The sequence below is a fragment of the Martes martes genome, assembly GCF_963455335.1.
Source record: "Martes martes genome assembly, chromosome: 1".
Lineage (NCBI taxonomy): Eukaryota > Metazoa > Chordata > Mammalia > Carnivora > Mustelidae > Martes > Martes martes.
The window spans coordinates 156605361-156620293 of record NC_137888.1 but is presented as its reverse complement, the minus strand read 5'-3'; the positions used below and the strand labels follow the sequence as shown (position 1 = coordinate 156620293).

The window sequence follows — 14933 nt, the reverse complement described above, 5'->3', positions numbered from 1 at the left end:
AAAATCTTTAAAAAATTAAAAAAATTGAAAATGTCAGCTTCAAAAACTAATAAAAATATGAAAACAACAAATTCACAAGTTATGAGGATGGAGTCACTTCTGAAGGCTAACATGAGGAGCTCTGTTGACAATTCCCAGTGAAATAAGTATCATTGGTAAAAATCATTAAAAAAATTTCAAAGTCTCTGGAAATTTTCCTAAATTTCCAAATAGCAAGTGAAGAAACATTTATTCATGTATGTCTACTAAATCTCAGGAGGAACAATGAGAGTCTGTGGTACTTGTGCCATGAATAATTCTCTCCCTCCACATCTCCTGTCTCCCTTCACATGATGGAAACTCCACCCCAGGTATGGTCATGAAGGTATAGTTCCTCTCCTCCAGCTGCCAGTTCAGGGATATGACATCTTATTAAGAGGGGGCAGTCCATCACCATTTTCCATCTCCTCCAATCTGAGTTTTAGAAGCCAAATTCCTGGGAAGTATGGCTTCCACCCAGTCCCCACTCATAAAGTGAAGGCTCTAACCTGGGTGTGGCAGGTTGAGACTACTGGAACCTCATCTGGATCCTCATAGGGCCCAACACCTGAGGCACTGGTTCTGAGATTTGGGGTGGGCAAAGAGCATTCTATAAGAATACAGATACTAACTTTATTTGAAACTGTGGAAAATTCAAATCTAAGGGCATTCTGAAAAACAACAGAGATTTTGGGGGTGAGCAATTAAGAGAAGGCTGACAGCTCTTTGACAGCAATAGGGTAAACTACAGCTCGGTTAGTTTACCAGAGAGAACCAGGGAAGTGCTCTCTTGGTAAGAACAAACCTCAAAGGATGGCCTCAATAATTACCCCTGCAAAGAGTCCCAAATTTAATTGGATCTGTAGAGCAATTTATGACCCAGAGCATTGTGGAAAACACTAGAGCAATTAGACTGTAGTTAATGGAGCTGAACTGTTGAGTCTGATACCAAAAGAGGCAGATAGCTTAACATGGAAACCACAGAAAAAGAGAGTCAAAGAGAGCCCCACTAAAACTGCTATCATCTTCTGCTCAAGGCTGTGCTCCCTGAGGAGTCACATCACTGGCTATACACCACAGGGAAAACAGACTTCACATAAATAGCCTAGCCAAATCACTAAACAAGCAAAGAATGAACAAGTTCTGGAAAGGGAAGAAGAGGGTCAATATCCAGAGTTGGTACAATACATTTTCTAAGTTATCCTGCTTTTAACAAAGGAAGCTATGATGCAAGCAAAGAAATAGAAAAGTGTAACCTATCATGAGAAAAAATAAAATTTTTTTAAAAAGAAGAAGGCAATATAAGTTGAGGGGGCCCAGATGTTATGTTAACAAAGATTTCAAAGCAGCCATTATGAGTGTGTTCAAACAATTAAAGGAGACCGTACATAAAGGAAGCTATGATGGCCATGTCTCATCAAGTAGACAATAATCAATAAATTAAGAAAAAACAGATAGAAATTTTGGAACTAAAATGTATAGTAATTGAAATAAGAAATTCAGTAGATGGGCTCAACAGTAGGATTGAACTGGCAGAAGAAAGAATCCATGGACTTGAGGATAGTTAGAGATTATGTAATCTAAAGAACACAGAGAAAAAAATATTAATGAATAGAGCCTCAGAGGAGAGTGGGTTACCATTAAACATACCAGCATACCTATAAAGGGAGTACCAGAAGGCAAGGAGAAAAAGGAGCAAAGGAAAATGTTAGAGTACATAATGGCTGAAAACTTCCCAAATTTCATGAAAAATAGTCTAAAAATCCATGAAATTCAATGAATTCCATGTAAAATAACCATAAGAAGACCCACTTCCAAATGGATCTTAGTAAAAATTGTGAAAAATACAAAGCAGTAAAGAAGCAGTAAGGAGGGGGAGACAACATGCGGGGAAGTAGGAGGAGGCGCCGTTTCAACCTGTACCCTAAAGTGAGCTGATTACCTACCAAAGAACTCCGATCACCCGTGAAATCACCTGAGATCAGAATTATACACGTCTGGATTTTTACAGGGGCAGAAGACGCCAGTGGGGAGGTAAAGCGGAGTGGGAATGTCGGACTGATATCAGAAGATAAACAAAAGGGGTTGGGAGCCACCAGAGGTGACCGATTGGAAAGTAATACCCCAGTACGAGAGTGCCTTGTGTCTGGGGACCAGCATTAACTTGGAATCTGGTTGAAAGCACTGAAAAAGAGCAAAGGATCATGGGGGGAAATTGTGGGAATTGTGGCGGTAGGGACAGGGGCTTAAGCCCCCAGACCCAGGACAGCCACCCCCGGCACTGAGTGCAGCGGAGAAACCAGGTCTTGGACCCTAAGCCACAAGCACGCCCAAGAATGCATGGGGTCCTGCTCCCATGAGGGGCTGGGAGCCTCGCCAGACAGCAGAATGCCTAACCGTGCTATCAGAGCCTGAGGCGCGTGCCCCACACCCTCCCCTAAGAGAGGTGCATGAAGGCACCAGCCCGGCGCTCTTAGACCCATGCACCCTGCTATCAGAGCCTGAGACACGCTCGCCCCCACCCCCTCCCCTGGGAGAGGTACACGAAACCTGGTGCTCTCAGACCAGAAGAGACCAGGTACTCCCAGCCCGGTCCAGCGAGAAAATCTCAGTGTGCGTGCGATCTCTGCTTGGAACGTCTCTGGTGGTCTGGAGCTTCCCAGACAGCCGCCGCTGCCATGCTTTTGTGTACAAGCAGGAGATCCTGCATCCCCAGGGACACAACTCGGAACTGCTCTGCCAGCAGCCGAGGGGGAGCTTATGTGCTCTGCAGCACCCACAGGGGAGCAGACTGAGGCTTCTCGCTGAGAGGGAGGTCGGGGTGCAGTTTGCTTTCCTCTAAACCTCCAAAAACCATCAAAAGCTGTCAAGGCGAGAGAAAAGAAGTGAACAAACATAAAAACCTCCAGAGAACAAAAGCCTGAAATAACCGGTTTCCTTAGAGCCCACCCCCTTGAGGGGGGCGGGAGGACTTAACTCAGGGAACATCATTGACTGAAAACCCAGGTGGCAGGCCCCTCCCCCAGAAAACAAACCAGGAAAGAAAAAAAAAAAGACTACAAGAGAACAACCACCACTACTTCAGAGATACAACTTTTATTTTTAACTCGTTCCCATTATTCTGGTTCTTTTTTTTTCTTTTTTTATATAGATAATTTTTTAACCTATTTACCATCACAGTGAGATGTCCAGTACATCAAATTCCATAATAACCTTTTAACCTGAACTTTTTGATACATATACCAGTGGTTTTTTTTTTTTTTTGCTTTACTATTTTTTAAAATTTTTTTTAAATTTTAGTTTAGTATAGTCTAGTTTATTCTTTTTTTATTTTTATGTTCTAATATTCACATAGAGTTAAACTTCAAGGTAATCCCCTTTCCCCAACCAATGTTACCCCTTTAGGTAAAACAATTTTGAATCCCCCTTTATCTTAGGAAAGTTGAGTCCTTTAACAAAGATATCAAGATACATCCAGGAAGAATCAAAATAAACTTCCTCGCACACACTGAGAATTTATAACCACTCTCCCATCTTTTTCCACTGCCGGTATTTCTGTGTATTTGTCTTTGTCCTGATAGTATATAAATCTTACACTTGGGGTTCTTTTTGATGAGGTTCTTCCTTTTTTTGCTTTTATATATATACATATATTTTTTTTCTCGGCATACACTTTTAACAGTCTTTTTGTTTGTCTGTTTTTGTTTGTATACTTCATAAATCTTAACTTGGGGTCCATGTGGGTTGAGCCTTCTCTTTTATCTTCCCTTTTTTTCCTGTCTCTCTCTCTCTCTCTCTCTTTTTCTTTTTCTTTTCTTTTTTCTCTCGTTTGGGTGGGGAATCCTGATTACTCAGAGCATTCCAGGGTGCACCTTGACTGCACCATGGTCGATACATCCAGCTACATCCGTTCAGCCATCTCTCACCAAAATGACTAGGAGGAGGAATGCCCAACAGATGAAAAATACAGAGGATGGGCCTTCTGCAACATAGTTAATGGCTATCGACATAGACAATAAGTCGGAAAGGGAATTCAGGCTAACAATTATCCAGGCAATAGCTAGGTTGGAGAAAGCCATGGATGACCAAATGGAACTGATTAGAGCAAAACTGAAAGCCACCAGGGATGATGTTCAAAATGTTCTCAATGAGTTCCAATCTAATCTAAATTCTCTAAAAGCTAGGGTAACTGAGACAGAAGATAGAATTCGTGATCTGGAGGACAAACAGAGAGAAAGGATCAGGAGGAAGCCTGGAACAAACAGCTTAGGAGCCATGAAAACAGAATCAGGGAAATAAATGATGCCATGAAATATTCCAACATCAGAATTATTGGAATCCCTGAAAGGGAGGAGAAAGAAAGAAGTCTACAAGATATAGTGGAACAAGTTCTTCATGAAAATTTTCCCAATCTCGCGAATGGAAACAGCGTTCATGTACTAGAGGCAGAACGGTCCCCCCCACACACAAGATTATAAATTCTCAAAAGTCCTCGAGACGCCTAATAGTAAGAATGAAGAATTATAATTGTAGGCAGACCCTCTTGAAAGCCTCTAGGACAAAGAAGTTCCTTATGTACAGAGAAAAGCCCATCAGAATAACATCAGACCTGTCCACAGAGACCTGGCAAGCCAGAAAGGGCTGGCAAGATATATTCAGGGCACTAAATGAGAAGAACATGCAGCCAAGAATACTTTATCCAGCAAGACTGACATTCAAAATGGATGGAGAGATAAAGAGTTTCCAAGACCGGCAAGGCTTAAAAGATTATGCAACCACCAAGCCGACACAGCAGGAAATATTAAGGGGGGTTCTATAAAAGAGGAAAGATCCTAAGAATATCATTGAACAGAAATATACAATCTACAGAAATAAAGACTTCAAAGCTAACACGATGTCAGTAAAAACGTATCTATCAATAATCACTCTCAATGTGAATGGCGTAAATGCACCCATAAAATGACACAGGGTTGCAGATTGGATAAAATGACAGGACCCACCCATACGTTGTCTACAAGAGATGCATTTTGAACCTAAAGATATACCCAGACTGAAAGTGAAGGGATGGAGAAGCATCTTTCATGCCAATGGGCCTCAAAAGAAGGCCGGGGTAGCGATTCTCATATCAGATAAATTAGATTTTAAACTAAAGACTGTAGTCAGAGATACAGAAGGACACTACATAATTCTTAAAGGGACTATCCACCAAGATGATCTAACAATTGTAAATATCTATGCCCCCAATATGGGAGCAGCCAATTACATAAGAAAACTATTAATCAAGATAAAGAGTCATATTGATATGAATACATTAATAGTAGGAGATCCTAACACACCATTTTCAGTAATAGATCATCCAAGCAGAAAATCCAAAAGAAATAAGAGCATTGAATGACACATTGGGCCAGATGGACCTCATACATAAAGACAGAACATTCCTCTAAAACAACAGAATACTCATTCTTCTCAAGTGCACATGGAACCTTCTCCAGAATAGACCACATACTGGGGCACAAATCAGGGCTCAACCAATACCAAAAGACTGAGATTATTCCCTGCATATTCTCAGATCACAATGCTTTGAAACTGGAGCTCAACCACAAGAAAAAGTTCAGAAGGAACTCAAACACCTGGAAGATAAAGACCACCTTGCTTAAGAATGCTTGGATCAACCAGGAGATCAAAGAAGAACTTCAACAATTCATGGAAACCAATGAGAATGAAGACACTTCACTCCATAACCTATGGGATACAGCAAAGGCCGTCCTAAGGGGGAAATACATAGCCATCCAAGCCTCCCTCAAAAAAATTGAAACATCCAGAATACACCAGCTGTCTCTACACCTTAAAGAACTGGAGAATCAACAACAAATCAAACCAACTCCACACGTAAGAAGGGAAATAATCAAGATTAGAGCAGAGATCAATGAGGTAGAAACCAGAGATACAGTAGAACGTATCAATGAAACTAGAAGCTGGTTTTTTGAAAGAATCAATAAGATCGATAAACCATTGGCCACACTAGTCCAAAAGAAAAGGGAGAAACCCCAAATTAATAAAATTATGATTGAAAAGGGAGAGATCACAACTAACACCAAGGAAGTAGAAACAATCATCAGAAGTTATTATCAACAGTTATATGGCAATAAGCTAAGCAACCTAGATGAAATGGATGCATTCCTGGAAAATTATAAACTCCCAAAATTGAACCAGGAAGAAATTGACAACCTGAATAGACCGATATCTAGTAATGAGATTGAAGCAGGGATCAAATACCTCCCAAAAAACAAGAGCATGGGACCTGACGGATTCCCTGGGGAATTCTATCAAACTTTCAAAGAAGAAATAACACCTATTCTCCTGAAGATGTTTCAAAAAATGGAAGCAGAAGGAAAACTTCCAGACTCTTCTTATGAAGCCAGCATTACCCTGATCCCCAAACCAGGCAAAGACCCTACCAAAAAGGAGAATTTCAGACCAATATCCCTGATGAATATGGATGCTAAGATTCTTAACGAGATCCTAGCAAACAGGATCCAACAGCACATGAAAAAGATTATCCACCATGACCAGGTGGGATTCATCCCTGGGTTACAAGGATGGTTCAACATTCGCAAATCAATCAATGTGATGGAAGAAATCAATAAGAGAAGAGAGAAGAAGCACATGGTCCTCTCAATTGATGCAGAAAAAGCTTTTGACAAAATCCAGCATCCGTTCCTGATTAAAACGCTTCAAAGTATAGGGATAGGGGGAACATTCCTGAACTTCATCAAATCTATCTATGAAAGACCCACAGCAAATATCATCCTCAATGGGAACAAGCTTGCAGCCTTCCCGTTGAGATCAGGAACACGACAAGGATGCCCACTCTCACCACTCTTGTTCAACATAGTATTAGAAGTCCTAGCAACAGCAATCAGACAACAAAGAGAAATAAAAGGTATCCAAATTGGCAAGGAAAAAGTCAAACTCTCTCTCTTCGCAGATGACATGATTCTTTATATGGAAAACCTGAAAGACTCCACCCCCAAACTTCTAGAACTCATACAGCAATTCAGTAATGTGGCAGGATACAAAGTCACTCTCCAGAAATCAGTGGCTTTCTTATACACTAACAATGAAAATACAGAAAGGGAAATTAGAGAATCGATTCCATTTACTATAGCACCAAGAACCATAAGATACCTCGGATTAAACCTAACCAAAGAGGTAAAGGAACTGTACTCGAGGAACTACAGAACATTCCTAAAAGAAATTGAAGAAGACACAAAAAGATGGAAGACCATTCCATGCTCTTGGATCGGAAGAATAAACATTGTTAAAATGTCTATACTGCCCAGAGCAATCTATACTTTTAATGTGATTCCAATCAAAATTCCACCGGTATTTTTCAAAGAGCTGGAGCAAATAATCCTAAAATTTGTATGGAACCAGAAGAGACCCCGAATTGCTAAGGAAATGTTGAAAAACAAAAATAAAACTGGCGGCATCACGTTACCTGATTTCAAGCTTTACTACAAAGCTGTGATCACCAAGACAGCATGGGACTGGCATAAACACTGACACATGCACCAGTGGAACAGAGTAGAGAGCCCAGATATGGACCCTCAACTCTATGGTCAAATAATCTTCGACAAAACAGGAAAAAATATCCAGTGGAAAAAAGACAGTCTCTTCAATACATGGACATGGTGCTGGGAAAACTGGACAGCAATATGAAGAAGAATGAAACTCGACCATTCCCTTACACCGTACACAAAGATAAACTCAAAATGGATAAAAGAACTCAACATGAGACAGGAATCCATCAGAATCCTTGAGGAGAACATAGGCAGTAACCTCTTTGATATCAGCCACAGCAACTTCTTTCAAGATATGTCTCCAAAGGCGATAGAAACCAAAGCGAAAATGAAGTTTTGGGACTTCATCAAGATCAAAAGCTTCTGCACAGCAAAGGAAACAGTTAACAAAACAAAGAGGCGACCCACGGAATGGGAGAAGATATTTGCAAATGACAGTACAGACAAAAGGTTGATATCCAGGATCTATAAAGATCTCCTCAAACTCAACACAAACAAAACAGATAATCATGTCAAAAAATGGGCAGAAGATATGAACAGACACTTCTCCAATGAAGACATACAAATGGCTACCAGACACATGAAAAAATGTTCATCATCACTAGCCATCAGGGAGATTCAAATCAAAACCACATTGAGATACCACCTTACACCAGTTAGAATGGCCAAAATTAGCAAGACAGGAAACAACATGTGTTGGAGAGGATGTGGAGAAAGGGGAACCCTCTTCCACTGTTGGTGGGAATGCAAGCTGGTGTAGCCATTTTGGAGAACAGTGTGGAGATTCCTCAAGAAATTAAAAACAAGAGCTTCCCTATGACCCTGCAATTGCACTACTGGGTATTTAACCCAAAGATACAGATGTAGTGAACAGATGGGCCATCTGTACCCCAATGTTTATAGCAGCAATGGCCACGGCCGCCAAACTGTGGACAGAACCAAGATGCCCTTCAACGGATGAATGGATAAGGAAGATGTGGTCCATATACACTATGGAGTATGATGCCTCCATCAGAAAGGACGAATACCCAACTTTTGTATCAGCATGGATGGGACTGGAAGAGATTATGCTGAGTGAAATAATTCAAGCAGAGAGAGTCAATTATCATATGGTTTCACTTATTTGTGGAGCATAAGAAATAACATGGAAGACATGGGGACATGGAGAGGAGAAGGGAGTGAGGGAAATTGGAAGGGGAGGTGAACCATGAGAGACTATGGACTCTGAAAAACAACCTGAGGGTTTTAAAGGGGCAGGGGGTGGGAGGTTGGGGGAGCAAGGTGCTGGGTATTAGGGAGAGCATGTATTGCATGGAGCACTGGGTGTGGTGCAGAAACAATGAATACTGTTACACTGAAAATAAAATAAAATAAAATAAAATAAAATAAAATAAAATAAAATAAAAGGAACAAACTGATGATTACCAAATAGGAGGTGGGTGGTGGGATGGGTAAAATAGGTGAAGGTGTTTATGAGTACACTTATCACTATGAGCACTAAGTAATGTATAGAATTGTATCATTATATTGTATACCTGAAGCTAATGGAACTGATACCTTATGTTAACTATGTTGATTTTACTGGAATTAAAATGTAAAAAAAAGAAAAAAATAAATATGAATATGACCAAAATTAAAAAAAAAAAGAAGCAGTAAGGAAAAATGACTCATTGTATATAAAGGAATTTTAATAAGATTAATAGCTGACTTCATCAGAAACAATAGAAGCCAGAAGGGAGTGAGATGATACATTTGAAATACTGAAAGAACAAAACTGTCAACCAAGAATCTTATATTCAGCAAAGTTATCTTTCAAAAATACAGGCAAAATAAAGACATCTTCTGATAAACAAAAACTTTGATAATTTGTTGCCAGCAGACTCACTTAAGAGAAATATACCGAAGGAAGTTCTTCAAGTTAAAAGCAAGTCACATAGGCAATAATCTGAATCCACCAGAAAGCACCAGTAAAGGTTTATATAATTATAAAAGACAGCTTAAATGAATATTTCCTTTCCTTTCTTAAATGAGCTAAAAAGCAATTTTATAGAATAATATGTATGTGATTAAAAAAATATGTATATGATTGTATTGTTGGATTTCTAACAAATGCAAATGAAATATATTTGACAATAATAGCATAAAGGAGATAGTAAGGAAATGGAATGAGAAAGTGATAACAGAGTAATTCAGGAACAGGGACAAATGAAGAGAACCAGAAATGTAAATGAGGTTAATACAGCAAATGCTGTAATTATATATTTGCCCTCCTTTCTTTTTAACTTCTTCCATAGACATAGTTATATAAAATTATTTAAAGTTATAGCAATGTAACAAAGTGATGAGTACACAAAAATATGTGATAAAACAGCACAGAAAGGGAGAAGGAATACTAGAGCTAGGTAGGAATAGCATTTGTATATTTCACTGGAATTAAGTTAGCATAAATCTGAAGTATTTTTTGATGACTTAAGAAGCATATGGTAAATCCTAGAGTAACCATTGGGAAAATAACTAAAAATAATATAGTGAAAAAGTCATTTAAAGAATTAAAATGTTACACTAGAAAATATTCACTCGGGGCACCTGGGTGGCTCTGTGGGTTAAGCCTCTGCCTTCAGCTCAAGTCATGGTCTCGGGGTCCTGGGATAGAGCCCCACATTGGGCTCTCTGCTCAGCAGGGAGCCTGCTTCCCACCGCCCCCAACACCGCCTGCCTCTCTGCCTACTTGTGATCTCTGTTTGTCAAGTAAATAAATAAAATCTTTAAAAAAAAAAAAAGAAAATATTCATTCAATGTAAAGAAAACCATAAAAGAGAAATAGAAACAAAAGACAGGAGACACAGAAAGCAAAAAGTAAAACTGCAGACATAAATCCAACTCTATCAATAATAACAGTAAATGTGAATGAATTAAACAATCCAGTCAGAAAGCCAGAGACTGTGACACTGGATCAAAACAAGATCCAAGTACCTGCTGTCCAAGGAGACATCAGATAAAAATAGGTTGCAATTTAAAGGATAAAAAAAATATATATCATGCAAACAAAAACCATAAGAAAGCTGGAGTAGCTATTATCAGATGAAGTAGACTGTAAGACAAAAATATGAAAAATAAAGAGGAACATTTATATAATAATGAAAATGTCAATCAAAAGGTATGAGATGTCACCAAAGCTCTCTTTGAATGATTTCCTTATTGAAATGACAAAAAAGCAGTAATAAATGAATTAAACTTTCAACTCAAAAACATATTAAAAAACACACAGGCGAACACAGAAGGAAATAATGATGAAAGCAGAGAAAAAAACAGAACAGCGATGCAACAGGTAAAGAAATTTGAGAGCTGTTTTTGTTTTTGAGGGGAGTTTGGGGACAAACAAGCACTTTTCACAAATTTAATCAATTTTAAAAGAGAAAGAAAAACTGTAAAGTATAAAGGAGATATTCTAACAATCAAAAGGAGACTCAAAAAGGAATTACTTATAAGACATTACTAATACAACTCTAGGTCAATATATTTTAAAATGTGCACAAGAAGAGACAACTTTTCCAATAAACTAGACTACTAACCACAGAAGAAACTAAAAAAGCAATTCATGTAATACCTCCCCAGATGCCCTAAGCCTAGATAAATTCTCTCAAACTTCCAAGGGAAGATATTTCCCAAGTTATGTAAGTTATGCCAGAGCACATATAGACATACAAAAAAAATGGAAAACATTTGGGGAAGCATCTGAAAGCTAGAACACTTCCAGGAGTGTGTCTCTCCCACCACAGGAGAGGGCATCTCCTCATCAGGCTGGCCACACCCACTGGATCACTGTGTCCCTGGTTGCTCTGCCCCACTAGAGTACCTCTCTCAGCAAGCCCTGTTCTGACCAAGGGCATCTCCAGCTGCCTGGAGCCAGGTGCCCAGATGCCCATGTCCACATCCCTTACTAGATCCTGGGAGGATGTTGACCACACCCTTCAGAATGCCAGCCTTCAAGGTCAACTCTGCAAACTTCAAGGCTATGAGTGTGGTCACCTGAGGAGGCAGGAAAGAAGACTGGGTCAGGAGGGATTGGGAAGTGAGGTTCTTCCATCCTCTCCCAGCAGCCTAGGTAACAAACAGGGAGAAGCAGTCATGGAGGGAAGACCCTCGAGGGGATACCCCATCATAGAGGGTACTGCCAACCCAGCCAGCTTCCCCCACAGCTCCAGTGGAAAGCTGGGAGTAAGGCCTGCTACCTCGGGTACCTTCTAGTGTCTTCTCCTGGCAGGCTCCAGCCCTGTGGCCAGGACTGGCCTCTTCCTAAACATTCATACCCTCTTCACTCAGGCAGTAGGGAGTCCCGGGACAGCCTGGATGTACCTCAGTGCCAGATTCTGATTACCTCCTCACTGCTGGAGGCTGTTCCTCTCCTCTTGGCCTGCCAGCAGCCATTCCTCTTCGGGCCCAGGTAATACTCCTTGTAAATGTTGGCTTGTACCCCACCTACCAGTAAGCCTCAGAATCACATTTGTGGGGTTCTGGCCCTCGGAGAACACAGGCCTGTCGGGGGCTCTTCCAGGGACAATCGCCTGGATCTATGTACAGCACCCCCACATTAACAGGGGAGTTATGGGTCAACTCAGAGGTTTGCTGTGATCCTTAATAAGCAAATACATGCAAAATTTTAGTATAATTTGTTATATATTAAAATGCCTTAGGAGTTCCTGACTCAGCATGAATACTGTAAATGTCAACTGTTGTTATTATTGGTTTTTAAATTCTAATACTTTTGGAGCCAAACTGCCCCAAAGCAGCCAGGGGAGCAAGAGACCTCCGGGGCACACTGTCCAGAGCCCTGTGGTGGAGCATCTTGCCTTCAGTTCCTAACACCACTGGGGGCAGGCAGGGGAGGGACTGCTACTGCAGCTGAGGCTCATTAAGGGGGTGTCCTCATCCTGGGAGGACCCTGTTCAGGCCCTTCCAGACTGTCTGAGTGACCCCAAGGTCCTACCTCTGTAGCTTCTCTATAAGGGGCTGGGCTTCAGTCTCAGAGCATGAGGCCTGGACAAGGGTTACCAAACACGGTTTCTGCTCCCCCAAACCCAGAGTGCTGGCACCTGTGGATGTTCACCAAGCAGATATAGGTACAGGGTCAGCTAACCTGACTTGGTCACCCTACCGCTGAAAGAACAGAACCTGCCTACAGCCCCCTGGTCCCTGCCGCATGCCACCTCTGACTATGAATGGACCCCCCAGAAGGCCAGCCCTCATCAGCAGTACCCCTCCTCCCTTGAGGAGAAACCAGTCCTGGGTGAGCACCTGTCTCCTTTATAGGGTGCTTACCAATACCCTCTAGAGCCCACAGGCCCTGTCCGGAACACGTCCACACCCGTCTGTGCAGGCTTGATTACCACTGTGTTTCCAGCAGCCAGGCAGGCAGCCGTCTTCCAGGAGAGCATCATCAGGGGGTAGTTCCAGGGGATGACTATGCGGGACTCTGGACTAAGCAGGACTAAGCGGAACTCCATGTCTCCACACAGCCTGGGGGCCAGAGTGCACCTGCCAGTGGTGTCTTCTCTCCCAAGCCTGACTCCCACTCGGCTCTGCTCCACTCACTCCACTCCACTCCACTCCACCCTACTCCACTCCACTCCACCCGACTCCACTCCACTCCACTTCACACCAGGCTTCCTGATATGGAGCCAAAGGTCCCCGAAGAGATAGCTCATGCCTGGATTTCCAGTCCCTGATGGGGTTGTATGTTTGATTCGATCTGGCAGTAGCCCCTCTTCCCAGCAGGGCATGATGGCAGGGAAGTTTCTAATGAGAGCTGTGAGACCTGTCTAGGGACAGTTAAGTAGGGTGTGACACCAGGCAATGGGGAGGTGATGGCAGGCAGGGCCTGGGAGAAGGCCAAGGATCACACAAGCAGTCTGAGAGGCTATGGGAGAGGGTTAGGATCACATGTTGGGCCAGGAGGAAGCCGGTGAGGGTCTTCCTAGGCTTGAGGCCCGGGATGAGTCCCATGGAGAGAAGGAAGCAGTCAACCTGGGAGGCCTCATAAGGCTTGCCTGCCGTGCATTAAGAGATGGTACCATCAGTACAGTGCCAGTGCACCCCTCAGCCCCAGAGAAAGCCATGCTGAGCAGTGTCTCCATGAAGAGGAGGCCCCCACAGTCCTGGGGGGCTTAATGATGACACGTGTGTTCCTAGCAGGCATGTGGCCCTACTTTCCCCTAACTCCTGTAAGATGTGGGGCACTATCCTCATCAGTGTCAGACAATTACTGAACCTGTCCACACAAGAGCTCCGCACAGACTACATGACTTGTTTTCTTCATCATCATCATATTCATGATCATCATCACCATCAGAATGTTTCCCCAAAAGATGACTTCTTAGCTGAACCCAGGTGAGGGGAAAAGTGTGGACGAATGCTAACAGCAGGACCAACAGGACCAGCACTTTTCCTGGGAGCAATGGGTGCACTGAGGGTTTGGGAGAACCACTCCCACCCCCAGTACACCCAGCAGGGTGAGACAGTGGAGGGAGGACAGCGAGTGTTCCCAGGGAAGGGGGTAAGGTCTTCAGGGTTGTGAAGGCTCCAAAGGAAAAAAGACATCAGGGAGGTCCCACTGCCATGGCTTATCAGTAGTCACCAAAATTCACTTGTTGAAATCCTAACTTCAGGAATTAGGGTTGTTCCAGATATAATTAGTTAAGATGAGGTCTTACTCAAATAGGGTACTTAACCCAAAATGACTGATGCACTTATAAAAACAAGGCCATGTGAAGAGAAAGACAAGCAGAAGGAGAACACGATGTGAGCATGAGGGCAGAGATAGAGAGACACCAAAGATTGCTGATAAAGCCCAGAAGCTAGGGGAGAGGGCTGGAGTGGATTCTCCCTCATACTCTCAGAAGAAACCAACCTTCTGACATCTGTATCTAGAACTTCCAGCCCCAGAATGCCGAGACAGTAAATGCGTTTGAGCCTCCTGGTTTGGGTACTTTGTTATGATGGCCCTAGCAGACTCCTACACCTGTCGATATAGGGAAAACCTCCCCACTCCCCCACCTCATTGGGAGGCTCAGCATCAGCGTCCTCCTCAGTCTGACAGGACAGACTCCCTGGGAGGTGCCTGGAAGATCAGTGACCTTACAGACTCATGTGTCTGGCAGCCTGTGTTCACCTGGGCCCTGGTATCCTGGCCCAGACCCTCCCGTTGCCTGTGCCAAAGGAAGGGGTTCCAAGCACTCCGGCCCTGTAGGGCTCTCACTCCACACTCTGACATCTTGGCTGGGGAGTTCTTTGTTGTGGGGGGCTGTCCTGGAGCACTCCCTCCATTTTGTGCCC

The 14933-nt window shown here is 42.5% G+C and overlaps 1 pseudogene across 1 annotated transcript in view; it reads right to left on the bottom strand.

Annotated features, from left to right (window-relative positions):
* LOC308347404 (cytosolic 10-formyltetrahydrofolate dehydrogenase-like) overlaps positions 1-14933 on the bottom strand; it is a 67828-nt pseudogene that overhangs the window by 29276 nt on the left and 23619 nt on the right. The window contains exons 7-8 of the transcript in view: positions 12971-13118; positions 11543-11630 (exon numbers count right to left, since the gene is read on the bottom strand). The product of the transcript in view is annotated as a cytosolic 10-formyltetrahydrofolate dehydrogenase-like (transcript). The remainder of the gene's footprint in view (positions 1-11542; positions 11631-12970; positions 13119-14933) is intronic.